This window comes from Macaca fascicularis, chromosome 12, assembly GCF_037993035.2.
Source record: "Macaca fascicularis isolate 582-1 chromosome 12, T2T-MFA8v1.1".
In the NCBI taxonomy this organism is placed as follows: domain Eukaryota; kingdom Metazoa; phylum Chordata; class Mammalia; order Primates; family Cercopithecidae; genus Macaca; species Macaca fascicularis.
The window spans coordinates 135,178,344-135,201,135 of NC_088386.1; the positions used below are offsets into that span (position 1 = coordinate 135,178,344).

General features: G+C 52.0%; 1 protein-coding gene across 20 annotated transcripts in view; it reads right to left on the reverse strand.

Moving 5' to 3' along the window:
* Positions 1 to 22,792, reverse strand: part of HDAC4 (histone deacetylase 4) — a 352,120-nt gene that overhangs the window by 221,517 nt on the left and 107,811 nt on the right. For 2 of the 20 annotated variants that reach the window (XM_065526368.1, XM_074010660.1), the window contains exon 1: positions 6,319 to 6,862. The exons of 17 other annotated variants lie outside the window; for them this stretch is intronic. The gene's annotated coding sequence lies outside the window, so the exon portion shown is untranslated. Of the gene's footprint in view, positions 1 to 5,546; positions 5,750 to 6,318; positions 6,863 to 22,792 lie in introns of those variants that run through there. One more of the 20 variants, XM_045368060.2, reaches the window with a different exon arrangement.

Below are 22,792 nucleotides of genomic sequence, written 5' to 3' on the forward strand. Positions count from 1 at the left end.
ATCATTCATACATACATACATTCATACGTCTACATACATGTGATGCACATATGCACCTAGCAAATATTGTACGTTGTCTATGTGCCCAAGGAAGGGTGGGGTCTGACTTCCTGGCACTGGCCAGGTAACTCCTGCAGGCATCACCTCAACACCTTTTAGCTCAGTGCCAAACTCCATCCCAGCTTGCAGGAATTATCTGCAAGCTCCATTCTTCAGAACCTCAGTTTTCCCCACTGAACGAGAAGCACGATGCCCTGCTGGTCTCCCAGAGGAGGAGGGTCCTTACACTCGCCCCAGTGGGCTGGCCGCTGCGAGCCCCTGTGCACTTTCCTAAAAACACAAGTATCAAGCACTGGTCACCCCGTGGCCAGGACTGCCGGCTCACCACACGTTCAGACGCTGAGTTTCTGCACAGAAGGCTTCTAAAGGAAGATGACTCAAGTCGTTTCAACTTCAAGACACAGCAAATCTTCCAAGTTGCTCGAAAGGGGAAAAGTACAAACTGTCCACACACAACAGTGTAATTACAAGGCCAGCGATGATGGGTTTGGTTCTTACGACCCAAGGCTGGCTCGGATCTCATCCCAGCACTTTGTTAATTGCACATTATCATGTGTCAGGGCTTCGTAAACAATAGCGGTGAGTGGACCTGACTTACCTCCCCCCTCAAATGATGTCCTTACACAAAACACAACAGGCAACTCTGGGAGAGAGTCAACTGCACACAGGTGGCCCTTGAGGTCCCAGAGCCTACTCTCTGGATGAGCTCAGGATGTCACCAGCCTTCCAGCAGCCTGACTACTCTCAAGGCAGCAGGTGAGGACCCAGAGTCCTGGAGGTTGCCCCATCAGCTCTTTCTCAGGCTGCACTGCAGCAGCTGTGTGGACCCTGCGGCCTGTCCACAACTGTATGTGTAAAAATGAATGGATGATGGAAATAGAGAAGCACTGTTGGTGACACCGTGGAGAGGGAAATTCTGAGCAAGCCCAAGGAACCTGCTGTGGCCTCAATGGGACGCTCATTAGCTGTCCCCCAACGTATTCAACTGGAAAGAAGAAAGGGCAGAGCTGGCGACATGCAGAAAAACAGGAAATCTCGCAGTGAGACACGGCGAAGCAGGTGATAGAGAAAAAGAGGCCTTTAAAAATGAGAATCCAGAATAAGCTGAAATAGTCTGGGGGCTAAAAAACCTAGACATTTATAACCTAATCGGGAATATTACAATGCTTTCCAGTCACCTGGGAACCAGACCACTCCCTTGTTCCAAACAAAGATGTGCTACTTGCATTCAACATTTGTATAATTTCTTACGTGCACTGACAGGGAACTATCTAACATTTCTGAGATCATTAAACCATCTACTTAACAGAAAGGAGTAAGACGACCTGTTGACAGACGCAACAGATGTGAGTGTTACTGTGAGCGGCACGTGCAGACTGAAGTGGCTCTTAGTTCAAACCAATATACGCACAGACCTCCAAAAAACCTCAAATACAGAGTAAATTATATACTGGTAGGCTAGCTTTTGGCAAGGAAAATACAGTGTCCGTTTCTCATTCAGAAACATGGCAAATATGTGCACTAATATTAAATATATCCTAATTAGTTACAAATCTCCCAAAATACTTACAACTCAAAGGACTGGGTTTATCTGATAGACACACAACCTTCACTTTCCTCATTAGTTTGGAGCTGAAGGAAATGCAAGATTCAGAATGTAAAGCTAGTAAAAAGGTTGGGGCTTAGCGTGTTTTTCGGTGTTTGTTTTGAGACGGCGTCTCACTCCGGTTGCCCAGGCTGGAGTGCAGTGGTGCAATAATGGTTCACAGCAGCCTTGACTTCCTGGGCTCAGGTGATCCTCCCATCTCAGAATCTCGAGTAGCTGGGATCACAGGTGCATGCCACCAGGCCCGGCTAATTTTTATACTTTTAGTAGAGAAGGGGTTTGAGAAGGGGTTTTGCCGTGTTGCCCAGACTTGAACTTCTGAGCTCAAGCAATCCATTCACCGTGGCTTCCCAAAGTGTTGGGATTACAGGTGTGAGCCACCACGCTCGGTCAGCTTAGTGTGTTTTTTGTTTACACATTCTAAGTTTTCAGTGCTGCTGTGTTTGGAATAGCGAGGAATACTCAGTTCACATGAAGTCAACAGTTCCTCTTGGTGATTGTGTTCAGGACTGTGAGAGCCAAATCTGCCGGCATCCTCCCTAGAGCTCTCCATCCCCCAACGTGGCTCTCCGACACAAAGCCTGGGTGGCTAAGGCCGGCACAGCTGCTGAGTGAGAGTTCAGTTCTGGACCCCGAAGACAGGCTGCCCTTCATCCTTCCACGACGTGGCCTCTCCCCTCAGGCTGTGTGTCCCACATTCAGAGTCCCTGACGGCTCCATGTCCCAGAATTAATCTCTCAGTAGGGAAGGTGTCCACCTGGAAGTCGCACAGAGCCTCGAAATTTCCTGGAACTTGTGTTTAGAGTGGGGGAAAAGCCACTATCATGCTGCCATACTCAACAAGACCAACACAAATCTCAATGGACATTCACAACCTGGCGCCAGATTCCAACAAACTCTGCACAATAATGACAAAAAAGCACAGTTTCCAAAAAAAATCAACAAAGAAACCCAGCTCTCTCTGTGAAACCTTCCATTTACTTGGCCACTTTCCCATGGACATTCAATTAAAAACAACTGTGGGAAAAGCGAATCCAGCCATTAGACGCTGCAGAAGCTGGCTGGGCAATCAAATCTGTGTCTCCGAACAGCCCAGAGAAGGCTTTTAGCATTTACAGCCAACGGAAGCCAAAAGCCAGGAGCCCCAAGAGGGGGCCCACATCACCATGCCAATCCAATCCGAGCTCAATAAATGTCTCTGATAGGTTACCAAAACACAGGCAGCAAAAGAAAAAAATAGCTAAACAGGATACCATCAAAATACAAATCTTCTGAGCTTCAAAGGACACCATCCAGAAAGGCAACCTACAGAATGGAAAAGAATATTTGCAAACCATATATCTGATCAAGAAGCTGCATCTAGAATATAAAGGGCCTCGACAACTCAACAATAAAAAGGCAAATAACCTAATTTTAAAATGAGCAAAGGATTTAAACAGACATTTCTGCTGGGCACGGTGGCTCACGCCTGTAATCCCAGCACTTTGGGAGGCCGAGACGGGCGGATCACGAGGTCAGGAGATCGAGACCATCCTGGCTAACACGGTGAAACCCCGTCTCTACTAAAAAATACAAAAAACTAGCCGGGCAAGGTGGCAGGTGCCTGTCGTCCCAGCTACTCAGGAGGCTGAGGCAGGAGAATGGTGTGAACCCGGGAGGTGGAGCTTGCAGTGAGCTGAGATCCGGCCACTGCACTCCAGCCTGGGCGACAGAGCAAGACTCCGTCTCAAAAAAAAAAAAAAAAAGACATTTCTCCAAAGATGTACAATGGCCTATGAGCATGTGAAAAGATGCTTGCCATCATTAGTTGTTAACCTCAGGAAAATGTAAATCAAAATCATAATGAGATGTCACTTTCTATCCACAAGGATGGCCAGAATCAAAAAGATAACAAGACCACCTTGACCGTCAAACCCAGCACTGGAACCTCTCGCAGCCAGCCATCTGCACTCACCCCCAAGGCACCCCTGCCCTGCTGCTGTGGGTGCCCCAGGTGATGCCCTCTGACCCTGGCAGAGCAGGGCAGGCAGCTGCAGGGGACAAGAGCAGCAGAGGGGCTCACCTCTGTGCCTTCCTAGACCCTTAGATGGGCATCTACCCTGGCCCTCTCATCTCAAGCTGTCCCTGCATTCCTGCAACAGTTTCTTCCCTCCCTAGCGATCTGGCCAGAGAGTTGCCTACGATGAGTGGCAGAGTCAGAGACCAGACCTGCAGGTCTGAGGGTTGAGCACAGGAAGGATAAACGATACTCCACACAGGGTCTACACCCTCATTCCCAGAACCTAGAAACACATCACCTCAGATGCTCAAACGGACTTTACACATGCGTTTAAGGATACTGAGACGGATTATCAGATAAATTCCGGGGACAGGAATTATACAAGGTGACAAGGTATCTTGTCACAGCAGAGCAAGGAAGCAATCAAAGACTGCAAGGGTTATGTCCAAAAGACTCAAGGGCCAACTCCACAGGGCATCGTGCATCAAGGAGGACAAGGTGAACATCAATGAGAATAACAACAGCAAAGGCCTAAAAGACATGGAGTACACTTGAATCCACGAGCTCACAATTACACACAAAAACAAACAACAAAACTCACTAGTTACCTTCAGATGATGTAAAGCAACGAGCTCATCCCTCTGAAAGATGGTAAATAAAGAAAGTGTTTCCTCTGTAGCCAAAGAGCCGATGAGGGCACTTCCTCTCTGCAGAAGTATTTTACCTGAGTCAAGAATAAGCCTCTTGGATTATCACTCTGCAGCCCCCAGGAAGGAGGGAATGAAGCTAGACAGCGACCTTCAGGACCTGCTCATCACCCAGCAGAACGCCTACACTCCCATGCCACAGTCTCGCCGACTAGCCCCAGTCCGCCACAGGCTCCAGCTGCGACCACCAGGTCACCCGAAAGAGAGTGGGGAGGAACCTGCTCAACACGCCACATGGACACAGGCAGTGAGAGTTCCGCTGTGGCCATGCAACAGGACAACAAGCCAAGCTCCCCAACAAACAGACTGGAGGGCAACAGGCAGGGAACGGCTGTGTCCATCACAAGTGACAGTGTCCCATCAGAACCCACGAATCTTACTTAACACTTATTTGAACAACAGCCACATACGAAAAGAAAAGAGAATGAAAACTCGTTGAGACAATGGGGATTTTAAATGACTGATTATCTGATGGTATTAACGTATTAACGTGTTAAAGCTGTGATAATGGTATTAAGGTTGCCTGTTCAGAAGACACTTGCATGACAGTAGAACTGCTTTGAAACAATACAGTGAGGCAGGTGTGGCCCTGCTCAGCCATCGCTGAAGGTGGGGGCAGCAGCCTAGTCCGCTCCTTATTGTCTTTTCACTTTCGTAAATGTTTGAAATTTTCTGAAATAAAAAATGAAAGACAGCCAGTGAAGGTGCTAGATTTGGACAGGGGTGTCACTCTGTTCTGTTTTGCTGTTTATTATTTGTTGCAAACACAAACCTGGGCTCACACTTATGGAAGGTTATACCCTCCTAGCCCATTCAGCGAGAAATTTCAGAGCCAGAGGACCTCATGGCCACTAAGTTTCCACGATTCCCTGGATCAGGCACATCTAAACACACTTCTGATCATTACCAAAAGGCAGCACAAACCCCACTTCTGATTATTTTACCAAAAGGCAGCACAAACCCAGTGCACCCTGGCGTCCCCTCCCAGTTTTAAGGGCAAATTATGTATGGACCCCACCAAGAGATGGGAATGAGCCAGGGTGCTGCTGGTCTCTAAGGCACAAGCCACAGCCATGACTAACCAGGAAACTAGGACAACAGCTACCATTCAACAGCTAATTCAACAACAATAAAAGTAACCTTCACAGTAAAAACGAGAACCTAATTTGCTTACCTCGAAAATAACCAAAGCAAAGCAAGCCACTGAAGCAGGGGTCCCCTGGGAACCCTAGTTTCCCAGCTGGCCCTCCACGGCGGGGCTCTCTCAGCCTAGCACAGTGCAGAGCTGTCACAGTGACTCAACGGGGGGCAAGGCTCATCCCCAAAGCTGCTCCAGAAAAGAAAAGGCTCAGAAGTCCCGGGTGGACGGACCTTCCCTAGGCCTGGCCTGGTGCCCACGCTCCTCCCGGCTGTCCTTCCGATCCTGGGCCACTCCCCCTTCTGCTGCTCCTCTTGGTTTGAAGGAGGGGAGGGGCATGGTGACATCCCTTTTGAATTAAGCCTTTCTTACAAGGAATCTTTGCAAAGAGCCCTGTCCTGGAGTGATTTTGTGTGACAGGGAAGAACAGATCAGCGGATGAGCTTCCAACCGTAAACATTCCCAGAGCTGCGAATATGTGCCCCTGGCCACAGGATTACACGTAGGAAGCCAGCACACGCCAGGCTATCATTACCATCTCACCCATCTCCCGCGGCTGACGGGGATCGGGGGAAGAAAGGGCGGGGGCCGGCCGGAAGCCCCTTGGGCTGAGGCCACCCCAGGCCCGCAGCCCAGACCACCAGGCCGCGCAGGCTGGCCTCCTGAGGCTGTCCCTGGCAAGCCACCCCGCGCTGGAGCCAGGCTGCCAGCAGAGCGCCGCTCACTGCCGCTTTCTTCACATGTGGTTTGATTGACGCAAATCAAGAGGCAAGCAAATGATTCATAACTGTCCAAGCACAGGGCTCACCCAGAAACGGCAGGAGCCCAGACTTGCTGATTCACCAAGAAACAGCCTTGTGTACCGGAGGCGCTGCTGGTCCGGACGCTCCCATGGATGCCCACAGAGCTCCGCAAATGTGATGGTAGTGGCGATGTCATGGCCCAAGGAGCGACAGCAGACCCTAACCCTACCACAGGCAGCAGCACAGGGCTGCCACGAGGGGGACATGCGTGTAAGAATGGCGGCCACCGCCCTTGTCTGCACGGCCTGGGTGTGTGCCAGTGGCATGCCTGGGTCCGGCACTGCCGCCCTGTGACTCCAGCTACAGCCTCAGACCCAGGCTGGGGGCCTCTGCAGTGCCTGGTCCCACTCCCCGCCCCTCAGGCTGCCAGGCACACCCATGACGCGAGGAGGCAAGATGGAATGCCAGGACCCCTGCCTTCCAGGAGCTCACAGGGAGGGGAAAACACCCAGAGGAGCCCCAGATAGCTCCTCACGGTGCCAAGTGCCACCCTGAGGGTATGGTGGCGGGGAAGACGCAGCTTCTCCATCGCCTGCCTCGTCTGGGAAAGCTTCCCAGAGGAGGAGAGGCCTTAAAAGGACGGGTGGGAAGGCACCAGGCGGTGGTGGACAGGCTCCGCCCAAGCAGATGGCCGGCATGCTCCGAGCCAGCGCAGGCCAGGGACAGAGGCTGGGACCGCCCTGGGGCCATGCAAAGAACCAGTGTTCCTCCACTGCCAGGGAGGACTGTGCAGGGACCTGACTCACGGCAGACACCGACCCCGACACCGGCAAGGTCACTCTGGTGGCAACAGAGAACCTGCAGATGGCAGACCAGTTAGAGCGGCTGCACCAGCCTCGAACCACAGAGTGGGTGCGGACCCTTGGCAAGTATGCCTTGGAAGTGTCGAGGGGAGAAGGTGTCAAGTCGTGGTCCCGTCAACAGAGAGACCTGTCCAGCCAGCTCAGCAGCCCCTCTGCCTCCAGCTCCATGTGTCTGGACCCTGGGCCACAGGACAGGGGCAGGAGTGGGACAGGCACCCGGGTTCTGCATGTACGGCCTGTGCCGCCTTCACAGCAGCCCTGATGGACCTCCCAAGTAGGCCGGAGAGTGCTCCATGTGGTCATCAGTGCTGTTCCTGAAACAGCTTCACAAGTCATGGGGACCTAAGCCCCTCCAGCTGGAGATGAGACACCAGTACGCCCCAGACACCATCTGCTCTCCAGACACAGGCCGCTGCCTGGACACTGCCCATTCCTCAGACACTGCCCACTGCCTGGACACTGCCCGTTCCTCAGACACTGCCCACTGCCTGGACACTGCCCGCTGCCTGGATGGACACTGCCTGCTGCCTGGACACTGCTCGCTGCCCGGACACTGCTCGTTGCCCAGATACTGTCCACTTCCTGGACACTGCCTGCTGCCCAGACACTGCCCGCTGCCTGGACACTGCCCCCTGCCTGGATACTGCCCGCTGCCTGGACACTACCTGCTGCCTGGACACCGCTCGCTGCCTGGATGGACATTACTCGCTGCCTGGACACTGCCTGCTGCCTGGATACTGCCTGCTGCCTGGACACTGTTGCCCAGGCACAGGCCACCCCCTAGACACTGCCCACTGCCTGGACACTGCCTGCTGCCTAGATGGACACTGACTGCTACCTGGACACAGGCCACTCCCCGGACACAGGCCATTCCCTGGACACTGCCTGCTGTTTGGATACTGCCCGCTCCCTGGACACTGCTCGCTACCTGGACACCGGCCACTCCACAGACACTGCTCATTCCCCGGACACTGCCACTGCCTGGACACAGGCCACTCCTAGACACTGCCTGCTGCCCAAAGGCCAGCTGCAGAGACCAGCAAAGCAGCAGAGCCAGGGGAGGCCGGAGGGCAGAGAGAGGCCAGGGGCTTGATAACATGCTCTAGGGGGTGAAGCCACCAAGTGATCAGGTCTGTGTACAAGTTCATTCTTCTTGCAACACTGTCTGTCACCGTGCCACAAAATTCCCCAACCCTGAGCCCCTAACACATACGCCTCCAGCCCTTGGGGAAGACCATTCGAGAGTCAGCTGTGGAGCCTCCCCTGCTCTGTGCAGCCCGTCTTCCACCGCCGCGCCCTCCCGGGCCTGCATTTGCCCCTGCTGGTGGCGCCTGGGACTCTGCATGGCACTAATATTTTGCAATTCTCTTAATCATTCTTGAAAGCAGGGACTGGGTCGTGCTCACCTCGGTGTACCCAGCACCTGGTATAGTGGGGTCTCAAGCTTAGCAGAAGGATCAGTAAAAGAAGAAAACACGTATTTGGAGGACAACCATGCTTCCAGAGCCGAGTCCAGCGAGCTCAGCTTCTGACGCCCCCAGAAACAGCAGATTCCCTCTTGTCCCCAGTCTGTCTAGTAAGGCCTTTCCGAAGGCACGGGGGTGAAAGGTGGGGAGAGGAGGAGGAGCACCAAGCTCGGTACTGGAGGGGAAGCTGGAGAAAGGACAGGGAAGCCCAGAAGCGCAGACCGACCGAGGTGGACAGGCCCTGGGCCACCACCCTGGGAGGACGGGCTGCCAGCAGGAAGGAATATGTTTATGGTCCCTGCGCCGCTGGTACGAGTCACACTGCTGCGGCCCATCGCTGATCATCACACGTTCTGTACTCCGGAGCAGGGACCTGGGTCTCGGGGCACTTCCGCACGCTCATGGGCCATGTGCCCACTCGCACCGTACGCACCCCCGGAACCACTGAGGCCAGTTCTAGCTGCCTACACGGGTAACACAGCCACCCAGCCTGGTGCGGCCACCAGGGCCCTGGCTTGACAATGTCTGCTTTGGAAAGACACTTCCAGAGCTCCCAACAGCACTTAGCAACTCACACAGAAAACACCTGCATTCTACAGCCACTCCATCCGGGCCAGGACCCAGGCCTAAAGCAGTTCCTACTACTGAGGTTCTCAGATCTGCTGGAAACAAACAACTGAAAATACTCTCCGCTCAGCAGGCCCCAGCCACACACTCCAGCCACACACTCCAGCCACACACTCGGCTCTCCGTCTCTGCTAAGCAGGCCCCAGCCACACACTCCAACCACACACCCCAGCCACACACTCCAGCCGTACACTCGGCTCCCCACTGGTGGACACCACCTGGAGGCCCAGGGAGTCTGAGAAGTGAACAGGTGCTCACCACTGGCTGGAGAGGGTTGAGTTTTCAAATTACCCCACCACAGACATCAGAGAAAAAAAAGAAAGAAAAAGAGACTGGTAAGAGAGCGTCAAGCCAAGGGGGGGTGACTTCACTCTGAGGACCCCTCCAGTGGAGTCTTCCAAGAAGAGATGCCCGCCAACCAGTATTTTCTACAAGGTCACAGAAAGCATTTGTTCTGGTTTAAAAAAAAAAAAAAAATTGACAATTCTAATTTGTAAAGAAAAGGAAAATTTTTAAATATAAAAACATATTTTGGCCAGGACAGTGCCTCACGCCTATAATCTCAGCATTCTGAGAGGCCGAGGCAGGCAGACTGCTTGAGCCCAGGAGTTCGAGACCAGCTTGGCCAACATGGCAAGACCCCCCTCCACTAAAAGACAAAAATTAGCCGGGCATGGTGATGAACAACTGTAGTCCCAGCTCCTCAGGAGGCTGCAGCAGAAGGATCGCCTGAGCTCAGGAGACAGAGGCAACAGTGAGCGGAGATCATGCCGCCGCACTCCAGCCTGGGTGACAGAGGGAGACTGTCTCAATAAAAACAAAACACATGTTTCGTACCACATATCAGTCAAAATAAATGGCCGAAGGCTGTAGTTTGCTTTAATTCACCTTCTAAGGCGGCTCTGGACCTTCCCTCAAGAAACGGTTTTCCTGCCCATCAGTGCAGCTCTCTTCCTCTCTAAACACGAGGGCTGCCGGGGCCAGGAAGACCACACTCCAGAAGCCGGGCGCAGCGGTGTGGACCTGCAGTCCCAGCCACTCAGGAGGACGCCTGGAGCCCAAGAGCTCGAGGCCAGCCTGGGCAATAGCGTCAGACCCCATCTCTTCCGAACAAACTGGAGCCCAAGAGCTCGAGGCCAGCCTGGGCAATAGCGTCAGACCCCATCTCTTCCAAACAAACAAACCCACAAAAAGGCTATGCTGCCAGGAGGAGTGAAAAACCAGAAAAAAACAAAAGTGGAGCTGCTGTGGGGCCACACCCGGCCCCCGGAGGGGAAAGGGGCTGGAGGTAACGGGGCAGCAAGGCCCGCAGGCCAGAGGGCTCCCCTCATGATTCCAGGGCATCTGCAAACTCAAATTTCATAATAGCTTTTGCCTGCAAAAGCAAAGTCCCTGATTTGCTGTTTCTCCCAGGAGACTCTGGGCTGCTAGAAGGCAAAGCCTGAGGTCTGTGCCTGACCAGGAGATGCTCACGTTTCTAAGCCAAAAACAGTGACTGAATAAATGACTCATTAGAGGGATCCATGAACAAACTGGCACCAGGCACTAAATTCACACTTGATCCGCTCAGCCTTATAATAAAGTCATGAGGTAGTTCTACTACGTCCATTTTACAGATGAGAAAATCAAGGTTCGAAGAAACTAAGTAATGCTCCCAATATCTAGGCAGAAAAGCTGGGGTTCAGACCCGTCTCGCTGCCTCTGAGTCTGTCCTCTCTCCACTGTCCCAGCAGAAAACCTCTCCCTAGAGAGGACACTGTGGGGGTGCGGAGCAGAAGGGCAGGGGTCGGAGCAACCCAGGGTGGAGCGAGCTGGGACAGCTCCAGCAGCAGCAGAAGCCGGAAATCTCCCGCAGCCCCCACCGTGCCTCCCATAAATGAAGGCCTCTCGAGAGGAGGGGACCTGGGGACGAGAACCAGCCACACCAGGCCAGGCCCGCAGGAGGCATGAGATGGAGGCGACTGAGTGAGGAGTGTCCCCTACCCTCACCACAAGGTCTGGGTGGAAATCGCACCCTCAGGATGAACGGCCAACTCTCGCTGGGCTTCTCCACGCCTTCCCCAGTGCTTCCAACGAGGCCACAAACCGTGAGCGGCCCGTCTGACGTTTCCCTCTCAGAATTCTAGGATCAGTAACTGGTCCCCAGAAAGTGCGGATCCCACCTCTCGGGAGCATCTCATCCCCTCCACTTCTGCGGAAGAGGACGCCGCCCCCCAACCCCAAAGTGCCTGTGTTTCCTAGCGCCCTGGCACTCCAGCTCGTCAGCTAAGAACCTGGCCATGCTGACAAAATATGCCACTTGAGACACGAGCTGGTTCTTGTGGCATCAACCCTGAAAACATGTTGGTCAAAGAGAAAAAAAAAAAGGCATCTGGAAATTTCTACCTTATATTCTCCTGTTTGTAATGATGCCAGCAACCCGAGAGTGGGGGCAAAGCTGAGGTGCAAGTGCCTCGTACTCCTGAGACACTCTGGGAAGCCAGAATGTATGAAACATTCTGAGTCGGCATGACTCAGCCGTGCCCACTGCTCCCTCTGACGGGCCAGCCAGGGGCACAGAAGGCAGGCAGGTGACCCGGGCATTGCGCGCCTCCACCTGGTCCCAAATGCTGAAGCCTTCAAGCAACTTAAAAAGGGTGAGGAAAACAAGGCCCCGGGAAGCAGGTGCCTTGTGGCCTCTGCCAGGAGGCTCAGGGGACTCTCTTCTGCATGAGGAAGACACCAGGCACAACAAAGACGTGATGCAACATCTGGAACTGTCCGCTGTTAACAGGTGACGGCAAAAGTTGTCCAAGTCTTGTCCCTATGCACACACGTGTATATACCATGTACACCACTCACAAACAATGTACACACCACTCTACAAACAAAACGTGATGTTCTAGGATTCACTCACCCACAGTCAGCCACGCGTGCAGGTGCAGTGCTGAGGCCAAGGGCGCAGAGGGAGCCTGACAGTCAGTGGAAGCGTGCGCTCTACAAGAGGGCACCGCTGGTCTGGCCCGCAGAGGACCATGAGGGCAGGGGCTGGCGAGTCGCATTGGCTGGAAAGGCCTCTCTGAGGAACTGAGGCTGAAGCTAGAAAACTCTGAATGATGCTGGGCCCCTGCGATCCGGCGGAAGGGGCTCCAGGCAACAGAAGTGGCCGGGGTGCGGGCCTGAGGCACAGGAGCTATGGGGCTCCTCAAAGAGCAGAAAGCCTGGTTTCATGGCTACCGCCCCCCAAGAGCAGGATCAGTGCCGACCAGGCTGCAGCGAGCGTCGGGCTGGCCACCGCGAGAGGCCTGGACATCACTGCCGGCAGAGGCTGGAAGGGGCCTCACCACACCTGGGCGTTTCCATCATAAGAACACAAAAGCCCTGCTAGCCAATAAGAGAGCCCTGCAGTAAAGAAATCAGGAAGGCACAGTTGTAAGCACTGATTGCATTTGTTTTAATGTGACTTATTTAGTTGTAAGTTTAGCTCATTTCATTTTCATAATGGCTGTATTTGGCAACCCACTTCCGCGAGCGGTAGCAGCAGTGCCGGCCACCACAGGCGGTCTTGGAGTTGGTAGAGGATCAGGCGGCCTTCACGGCATTTTGGAGGAAGCACTGTCACAAAGGGATGATGGGCAGGCTGCCGGGAGTTAGGAAAAGAAAAGCAAAATACATTTGCTGCTTCTGGCTTGAATGCCTGGGCTGACCAGAGGGGCCACGCAGTGCCGGGGAGAAGCGGGAAGCAGTTCCAACTATGCTGGGGCAGTAGTGCTGCCTCTGGATCTGCGGCAGTGAGGCCTCAAAGGCGCTGAGGGCACTGGAGCAGGGGCCCCCAGCCAGTCACAGTTCCTGCGTCTGCACCCCAGGGCCTCTGAAAACTGTGAAGTCCATGCCACGGCCTCCGTGTGACACTCACCTGCTGCCCATCACAGGCCACAGACACACTGAGAGGAACCCAAGAGATGTCTGAAGCAGGACTGCCCACCGGGAGAGTGCGGGTCCTGAGCCCAGCTTCAGGGAGCTGAGCACAGAGGAGCCGAGGACACCGACAGCAGGACTGGCTGTGCTTCTGACAAATGTGGTTTGGGCCACTGGGTGAGGGACAGAGGGAGCAGGCCAGGGAATGGGCAGAGTGAGCCAACGCACAGGGGCAGTGCCGAGCCACCATGCTGACCCAGTGATGGCCAACAGCATGCTCCATCATGGGGACCCTCCGCAGAGCCTCGGGGAGCATCGCAGAGCTGCCTCCCTGAGGAATGGGTGCAGGGACACCTCCACTGGCCCCTGGCCCGCATGGTCAGGGGTGATCCTGGGAATAGCTTCCACACATGCTAGGTGACATGCATGAAAGCCCATCAGGTGCCCCTGGGCGTCCGGTGCCGAGAGAGGCAGAGGCAGGTGAAAGGCAAGATGCCCTGCATGAAGATGGTCCCAGCACACACAGAGCAGGCCGCCACAGTAGGGACTGGGGGGGAGTCAGGGCCTTGAGGATCTGCAGGGGGCAAAGCACCGGACGGCGAGCGCCCACGTCCCAGAGCCAGAGGCCCTTCCACTCTCCAGTGTCCTGGAGACCAGTGTCCCCGCTCAAAAATAAACACACAAGCAGCTCTCCCACAGGAAGCTGAGGAGAGTCTGGGCTGTAGACTGGGGAGACCCAGGATCGAGAAAGTTTTGTTTTATTGTGTTTCTTAATGTAAGTAATTAGAGTATATTTAGAGGCTCAGAAAGGAAGTCAGGGACATCAGGAAAATGAGAGGATATTCACAATGAAGGAGAGGTGGGATCAAAAGCATGAAGGAAGCCCAGGGATGATTTGTCTAAATGCATCCATCAGTCTACCAAGTCATCAAGTAAAACACATCCCACCCCCACACCTAGACAATCTACCTTCATGGCAACCTAGAAGGCCAGGTTCAAAGTTCAAAGTTCAACTACTGCAGAAGGTACAGAGAAAGCGTTACACAGCAAGAAAGCAGGCAGCTGGATGAGCACAGAGCCACGCTGGAGGGGGACAGAGTCACACTGGGGGTGTGAGGGGACGGACCCCACAGAGGGAGGCAGAGTTATGCTAGAGGGGGACAGAGCCACGCTGGAGGGGGACAGAGCCACGCTGCGGGTGTGAGGAGATGGAGCCCCACAGAGGGAGGCAGAGCTATGCTAGAGGGGGACAGAGCCATGCTGGAGGGGGACAGAGTCACACTGGGGGTGTGAGGGGACAGACCCCACAGAGGGAGGCAGAGCTACACTAGAGGGGGACAGAGCCACGCTGGAGGGGGACAGAGCCACGCTGCGGGTGTGAGGAGATGGAGCCCCACAGAGGGAGGCAGAGCTATGCTAGAGGGGGACAGAGCCATGCTGGAGGGGGACAGAGTCACACTGGGGGTGTGAGGGGACAGACCCCACAGAGGGAGGCAGAGCTACACTAGAGGGGGACAGAGCCACGCTGGAGGGGGACAGAGCCACGCTGCGGGTGTGAGGAGATGGAGCCCCACAGAGGGAGGCAGAGCTATGCTAGAGGGGGACAGAGCCATGCTGGAGGGGGACAGAGTCACACTGGGGGTGTGAGGGGACAGACCCCACAGAGGGAGGCAGAGCTACACTAGAGGGGGACAGAGCCACGCTGGGGGTGTGAGGGGATAGAGCCCCATAGAGGGAGGCAGAGCTACGCTAGAAGGGGACAGAGCCACGCTGCAGGGGGACAGAGCCACGCTGGGGGTGTGAGGGGATGGACCCCACAGAGGGAGGCAGAGCTACGCTAGAGGGGGACGGAGCCACGCTAAGGAGGAACACAGCCACGCTGGGGTGTCAGGGGACGGAGCCCCGCTGGCAGTGGAGAACACGCGGCCGAGCTCCATGTTCGCAGCTGTGCGGTGCAGCCAGAACCCTGAGCCGGTGCTCTTCCCTGCATCCTGCACTTCCTGGGTAAGGAAGGAGAAGCCTGACAACAAGGGCTTCCACCGAGGCTGGGACTCCGCTAGGTGCGCGTGGAGGTAGAGAAGCAGCAGTGGCTGCCAGCAAGTGTCTCCACTGCGGAACCTGTCACCCAGCTGGCGGGGGAGGAAACCAAGCAGGGTAAAAGGGGCTGAGACAAAGTTGCCTAAAGGTTGGGCTTTTGAAGTACTAGAAACTTCCTCTTCTGGGGAGGTGGCAGACAAGTCATCTTACAGGCTCTTGTGCTGTGGAAACCCCAGGTTCTACATAAAATACACCTTCTGTCACACTGCTGGGCTCACTGGCAGTAAGGAAACCCTCCAACAAGCCAGAAATATATAATTAAGAGAAATGAAAGCAACTCAAGTTATGCTGACAGCAGAGTTGAGGGCAGCAGGTGGAGGACTGCACGAGGGTCAGGGCCAAGGCGAGCCCAGAGCCGCAGGGTTCAGGATGCTGGGGCTGGAGTCCAGGGCAGCTCCCAGGAAATGCACGCGGCATGCCCATCGGAGAACGGTCTCCTCACTCCAATCCCTCTGTTTCCAAACAGTAAGACCAGAGAGACATACGCTCCCAAGCAAACACAAGCCAACACAGAAAGAAGTGAAAAAACGCAGCAAACACATCAAGTCAAGTTCTTCAGTTACTCATATCATTAGAAACTGTACGATTACTGTTTCTGAAACTTTTGAAGAAAAGAATCTATTAATGTTTTATCCACTATCATTTTCCCATGTGTGTTTTGATTAAATACAAAGTTTACGAAAATACCTGAAAAATTTTAAGTAATGAAAAAGAGGAAGCAACAGAATTGTCAAAATTAATCATTTTAGGAAAAGAACAAAGTAGACTTTCAAAAATAAAAAGTATAATTGATGCATTTAAAAAAAGAAAACCCTCAATGAATGACTTAAGCAATAAATGCCATGCAAAACTGAAAAGGAGATTAGGTGAATGACAAGATCCTGACGAAGAAATCAGCTGAGCAGAGGGAATCAAAATACAAAAATGCAGGAGAGCCCAAATCCTGTGTTTTGTATTCTCAAAGTAAAAGTCCAAGGATAGTTGAAAACCCAGAAGTGCCACCTAAGGAGGTGTGACAGCTGACTCTGCAGGACTGGGAAGCAAGGGAAGGCAGGAAGGAAGACAATGGAGACGTATTTAAAGGGGCACTGCTGCAGATTTCCAGAACTGATAAAAGACACAAACTCACAAAGAGGCAAACATATACCAAGAGAACAGGGTGCTCCACACCCAAATACACCCTGATAAACCTGGAAGCACCAAGGACAAAAGAAAAATGTGACGGGCAGCCAGTGAGACACAGACAAGACAAGGAAGGAGTGGCTGCTATGCTGAGGTAGGCCGCCAAGGATGAGAAGAGTACACTAAACGTGATGAGAGGAGAAAAAGAAAACTCACCTGCAAGTTTTGCCCAACAGTCACTCAGGCATGTTGGTCAAAGAGAGACATTTTCAGATCAGACAAACACACACGCGCACCGACTGTATCACCAAGAGGTCTACTAAAGCTACTCCTAAGGGGTATGTGTTCACCAGGAAAAGAGAACGTGACCCCGCAGGAGGGTGTCTGATGCAAGCAGGAAGCACAAGTGCACGGGGAGCTGGACACTGACCAGGGCAGGGAATGTCCTGGGGACCTCTTGGACAATACGAGGCTTTTGGTCACATCTATAGCACGACGGGGCAAGTGTCACACTTCACGAGCCAATAGTGATCCATCAGCATGAACTGCAGTCGTGCTGGATTTCTTGTTTTCCCTGTGGTCCTCCTGTTCCGGGGCCCCACCCAGGACCCCACAGTCCCTCCTTTATCTTCATGATTCCTGAGGTTCCTTTGGCTGCGACAGTGTCTCAGACTTGCCTTGTTTTTAATTACCTCGACAGTTTCAAGTACTTGATTGAGTGTTCCCTAGAATGTCCCTTAATTAGAATTTGTTTGATGTCGTCATGGCCAGATGGGGTTGTATGTTTTTGGGAGAAAGGTCACGGAGACTAAGTGGCACCTCCTTACATCATCTCAAAGCTGTGCTGTTGACATGACCTTTTAAAAACTTAGGATGGAAATGAAAATGCTAAGTGTCAAAACCTGTTGTATGCACCCAACGCCTATTTCAAGGGAAATGTGTCGCTTATAACAGAAGGAAGGTTAAGAACTAATGTGAGCTGCACATCCAGCCTTGGGAGAAAGAGAACACCGGGTGCAGCCAGCCACAGAAAGTACCAGGAAGATAAGAGAAGGCATTTAAAACACTGAAAGCTGACTTAAACTAAGGGAATCCACGAAGCCAGAGTGACTCAAAACAGTGAATACAGATTAATCAAGAAGAAGGGGCTGAGTCATGTTGGAAATGAAAAAGGGCACACAGAGACAAATCCAGCAAAGATTTAAACACCAGAAGCAAATCCATGACAATAAAATGGAAAACTTAGATTAAGTAGAACTCCTAAAAACTTTCTTTTCAATCCGTATGACAGGAATTAAAAGGTCAGGTAATTAGTAACCATTAAAGATGTTAAATCAGTAGTTAAAACATCAAATCACCAAGGAAATATGAACCCCAAATAGTTTGAGTTTAATTTTTACAAACTTTCAAGGAATGATTAATTCTAATCTTAAATAAACTATCCCTGAAAGTAAAAAAAAAAAAAAAAAGACATTAAAAAGGAAAATTACCGTCCCCTCCAATTCCAGAACAGAGATGAAGAATCCTGAAGCACTAGCAAAGTATGAAAATGACACGGTTTATCACAAACAAGTTGAATCCACGGGAAGAGATCAGGGAAGTTTAAAGAAAATTCGCACCACACAATCATCACAACAGGCGGAGTAAAAGCATTTGGCTAATGGAACACAGCTATCCACGAACTTCCCTCGAAAAACGGAATCTAAAATAACCTATGTCAAACATCACGCTTAAACTGGGAAAATGTTAAAAACCTTCTCTTTAATGTCAAGGACAACGGAAGCCCAGTATTTCTGCTCTTATTCAAAACTGAACTGGAATTCCTAGCTAGCACAGTAAGACAAGGAAAACAAACACAGGAATTAGAGAGAAAGACACTAAACTAGCATCATTACACTGACAGTCTTTGTCTTAGAAACCCTGAAGAATCTACAGAAAAAAATTTTAGAATGTGTAAGATTTTAATAAGATGACTGGATATAAAAATAAAATACAAAAATCAACTGCATTTCCAAAAACTAGCAAGGAAAAATTTAATTAAGAAAAAAAAAATACATTATCTGCAGCAGAAAAACAAAACAACTACAATCTACCAAAGAATAAAGAAGAAATCTAACTGGACACGTGGCAAGACCTTTATGGAGAAAACTATAAAAATCGATTGGAAAAAACACAGTAAAGAAGAACTAACCGAGGGAAAGAGAAGCCACACACACAAATATACTATCAGGATGCCAACCCTCCCTTCAAATTCATCCACAGAGTCAATGCAACTCTAATCAAGTTTCAGGCTTGGCTTTTTACAGGAACTTGTCTCCAGATAAGTCACAGCCTAGGAGGAGCCAGGAAAGTCTCAAGGAGGGGCTGAGACTCGGGAGTGAGGCTGCAGAGCCTCTCCAGGAGACAGTGCCCCGCTGGCCCCAGGACAGGCTCTGGAGCAGCTGAGTACAGGGAGGGCCCAAAACAGACGGAACTTGGAGGATGAGCTGGCCACACAGCTATCCCAGAGACAGGGTGTAAAGTGCCAAACATTATGGTTCTCAAAATGGGCAAAGAAAACGAAACTGATCCCGACCCCGCACCCCACACAAAAACCGAAGGCTTCAGTACAAAAGACAAAACGTCAAAGGCCTTAAGAGAAAATATACAAGGTTATCTTGTTGGCCTTGAGGTAGGGAAGGTTTTCCCGGGGTTGTTTTGTTTTTAAACAAAATACAAAAAAACAGTAACCACAAAAGAAAAGGTCTGCTTTTTGGCTTAGTCGAGGTGTCATTTAAGAACTGTTTTTGCATATAACTTTTCTTGTGTTATACTACGTACGTGTTTCCAGATCAAGGAAGTCGAGTGAAACACTTCTAAATAACATTTTTTCCTTCTTCACTCACCAAGCCTTTACTGAATTCCAACTAAGTACCCAGCACCACGCCAATAAAGAATAAAAACACAGGAGGAGCAGAGGTCTTCTCTTCTGGAGCCTGGAAATCCAGGCTGGGGAGAGAGCACACGTCACGGGGCAGGAGCAGCAGCCCCTCGGCCACTGTGCTGGGCACGCAGGCCTCCTCCCAGCCACCTGGCTCATCTGAGGTGGGAGCCCACGGGGAGCGGAGAGCACCCCCCAAAGTCCCCGCCTGATGGGGCACCAGGGGTCTGCCCGCTGCCTGATCCTGCCCAAACTCTGAGAATGCCCTGGTTATAACCCTCAGTTTCCCTACTGTAAACACTAGTGCACAAATCTGCATAAACCCTCACTGCATAATCATCCTTCAAATTACACCTAACCTTATCCTCTGGATGGCTCACCACTTCCTAAACTTTAAAAAAGCATCGTGATCTTCACTCACCATTTTTGAGTTAGGGAAAACAAACGAGAGAATAAAATAAACAAAGTTCTATCGACTATAGAAAATGTATCTTATTTTCTAATTCAATTATTGCAAATAAAAAAGTCATCAAGAGTTAATATAAATATACACTCCATTGAAATGGCTTAATCAAAAGACACAACATTAACCAGCAAAAATTCACTCAAGTCTTGTCATTCAAACTTAAAATATATCAACATTTTTACTACATTTAATTCTTTTTTCAAATGTGCACTAACATTTTCCATGTTATCAGACTTTACCCTTACCTAGTTCCCTGTCAGCTGAGCTAATTCCTTAACTATAAAGAAATAGAGCACTCTAAGGCCAGGCTGTGGGGACACCCAGAACCAACGACACGTGACCTGAAGCACCAGCGACATGGGGACACCAGCACCAATGGCGTGAGGACGTCCAGCACCGATGAGTGGCCCATTTTATGTGGCTGAAGGACACCTTCTGTGTGGATTAGGGAAAATGTGGTAAAACTGGAGACCCTAGGAGTCTTCCATATCAGCCGGAGTGAGTTTTGGAGGGAAAGAGGATTTGGAGTGTCAATCTTTAGAAAAATCAAACAGGCAGGGCAAGCTCCTGAAATGAAAGCAGGCACACACACACACACACGGGCACACACACGTACTCATGTATGCACACACGTGCACGCATGCACTCAGTACACACGCACATGTACACACACGCACTCACGTACGCACACACGCACATGCACTCACACACACACCCCCATGTTTAGTGTGTTTCGAGGACACTGTGGGGAGGGCCGGGGTTCTATAAAGGGCCTGGCCCACCTGAAAATCCACGTGAAAGGCAGCCTCCAGGGCTCCTATGAAGTGGGTGGCTTCACTCATTCACTCAGGAATTGTTCACGGCACAGTAAGGCAAGGGGTGGGGATTTTTCTTTAAAAGCTTTATCTAATCATGACTAATGGAATAAGTGAGCCAGGCCTCGAGAAAACCGAGGACAAAAGGAAAGAGCCGTTCAGAAGGCAGCGCCTGCCTCCACCTGCTGGTGCGCGCCTGGGACAGGGAAGACGGCAGGTTTTACCAAGCACTTTCAAACAGAAATCCAAGTTCCCAACAAAGAAAACGCCAAATACAATAGTCTCTGGGGTACTTGTTCAGCCCCCTTTTAACTGTGACGCTTCTGTCGAGTGCCAGGGGGCGTTATGAGAAAACTGAAAAGCATGGCGGGTAAGAACGTTCCAAGGCATCGCTTGCCTGCCAGGGCTGGCCCAGGCTGGCCAGGGCCAAGTGCACACTGGGGATGGGCCTTGCCAGCCACTGTGCACAAGCCAGGCCAGCTGAGACACCAAGGGCTTGCTGAAAATAGCCGGTGTTTGTTTACGTGGCCTGGGCTGAGAGCCTGATCGCCCTCAAAGAGGGGTCCCCTGGGTGGCAGGGGGACTCAAGGCACACAGAAAGAGCTGCAGTGGGATTTTCAAAGAAACGTCATCATCTAGAGACCCTGGAGCTCTGGAAAGCAGGCAAGCCGCTAGATCGCCCTCTGGAACTTTGGTTTTCATGGGTGTCAATGCAGCAACCCATGGTAGGGCCCGAAGCCAGCCTGCTGCTCAGGCCTGGAAAATGAAAACAGCTTTAAAAGACAACCTACAATTAACACAGGAACAATTATCTTCCTAATTTAGGTTAATTTCTACTTACAGCCCTAGCTGGCAGGTCGGGGGAAGGGCGATATCTATGTGAGAGCTTTTTATTTGGTTCTTCTAAGTCCACACATATTAGATATTCTTAAAGGAGATTTCAAATGTCCACCATCGCCAAGAGGCACTTGGCGATAGCTGGGCCTTCTCCCTGGGAGCTGCCGATTACATTTGCATGAAAATAGAACCTTTGTTCACAAGAGTTCCCGCTCCAATGGATCCCTCCTTTGTCTGTAGCACAGCAACTGATGGGGCAGGATGCTGGTGTGTGCACACAGCCCAGCTCAGGACGGCCACGCCAGGGGCTGCACGCACAGCCCAGCTCAGCCCAGATCAGGACCGCCACACCAGGGACTGTGCACACAGCCCAGCTCAGGACAGCCATGTCAGGGGCTGCACACACAGCCCAGCTCAGCCCAGCTCAGGACGGCCACACCAGGGGCTGCACGCACAGCCCAGCTCAGGACAGCCACGCCAGGGGCTGCACGCACAGCACAACTCAGGATGGACACACCAAAGGCTGTGCATACAGCCCAGCTCAGGATGGCCACACCAGGGGCTGTGATTGCCCACCGTGGCAGGGCAGGCGGGGGACGCCCAGGATGGTGGGTGGGGCCCCGGGTGTTCCGGTGTTTTGTCAGAGTGTGGCAGGCACGGGCCACGGGGACTCCCAGCCGGACGGGTGCTGCAACGCCCTGGCTCCCAGAGCACCTGCAGAAGCAGTCCCAGGGGGCCCTGAGGTCACCTCCACCTGGTACGGCAGAAGACAAGATGCCCTCACTCACTGTTCTCTGCGTTAGAGCATAAACCCCTTTCCAGCACTGGCTGTTTGTTAGATGTGTGACATAAAGACCCTGGAGAGCTTCTGCGCTGAGATGGGCAGTGGAGGCTGAGCCCCGCTGTCCATCTGGAGTCCACAGCCAAGCAAATCTGACAGGCTGGCAGTGACCCCACCACTCCAGCAAGAAACCAGTACCCCTGTGGGCATACTTGGCAGGGCCCAGAAAATACAGACCCACCAACCCGCATCTAAAATGCATCTCTTTAATTCCAGAAAATCAAGTCAAAGTATCCTGTCCGGGAACTCGAGCCAAGTAGCGGGTTAGGTCAAACAAGGCATGATCCATGGTCATGAACCAGCAGACTAAGGCGGGAGGCTGGGTCGAGAGGATCCTATTTCTTTTTTGTTTCTTTATTTGGAAGCGGGGTGATGGAAGTTCATTACCAGAAGCCAAGGAGGCTCTCTTTCACCGGGTCTCTCACGTGGACCTAGACCGTGCTTTTAACAGCCAAATAGAAACAACGAGGGACTAAAGCTGAGGGGAAGCAGGCACCCAACAACACTAAGCGCAAACCTTGCTCGGGCCTTTCAGAGGGAAAAAGAACATTTCCGATCGGAAGTTATCACTTAAAAAACAGCATGCTT